We start from the raw sequence: 457 nt of genomic DNA, 5'->3' as shown, positions 1-457 counted from the left end.
GAAAGAAATCGTTTTTAAACTGCTTTTGTTTTGACACCCACACTATTGTAACATTTTATCTAACTTTGATAAATCGTTGGTTTTAACTTTTTAAAAAATGGCAACCCCCTTCAAAAAATATCCTATAAGTTAATCAAGGTCATAGCATATGAGTGCGCCAAATTTCATTAAAATCCCTCCAGCGATTTTAGCGTGAAAGAGCTACAAACAAAAACTCTCACTCACAAACTTCACATTTATAATATCAGTAGGATTTACTTTTTTAACCTTTTATATGCATCCTTTATGTGTAACACTTGGGTTTCTTGTTTGACGGGAACGATCCAGCGGCACTTTATATTTTTTTGCACCCAGCTGTATGTACTAATGGCTTGGGCGACATCTGCTGTCCAATATTACCAATTAACCGCCCGGATAGGTTTGGGACTTTTCTCTTCCAAAAATGCAACCTCGGAAC

General features: G+C 36.1%; 2 protein-coding genes across 4 annotated transcripts in view; one reads left to right on the top strand and one right to left on the bottom strand.

The window, feature by feature from the left end:
• Positions 1-457, bottom strand: part of LOC118739100 (protein naked cuticle-like) — a 287,508-nt gene that overhangs the window by 19,737 nt on the left and 267,314 nt on the right. The window lies entirely within an intron of this gene.
• Positions 1-457, top strand: part of LOC118739103 — an 8,831-nt gene that overhangs the window by 7,124 nt on the left and 1,250 nt on the right. The gene's annotated exons all lie outside the window — the stretch shown is intronic.

This window comes from Rhagoletis pomonella, unplaced genomic scaffold, assembly GCF_013731165.1.
Source record: "Rhagoletis pomonella isolate Grant_MI unplaced genomic scaffold, Rhpom_1.0 Rhpom_scaffold_00005, whole genome shotgun sequence".
Taxonomy (NCBI): domain Eukaryota; kingdom Metazoa; phylum Arthropoda; class Insecta; order Diptera; family Tephritidae; genus Rhagoletis; species Rhagoletis pomonella.
Note: the sequence above shows the minus strand (reverse complement) of the source record. Positions and strands in the feature narration are given on the sequence as shown.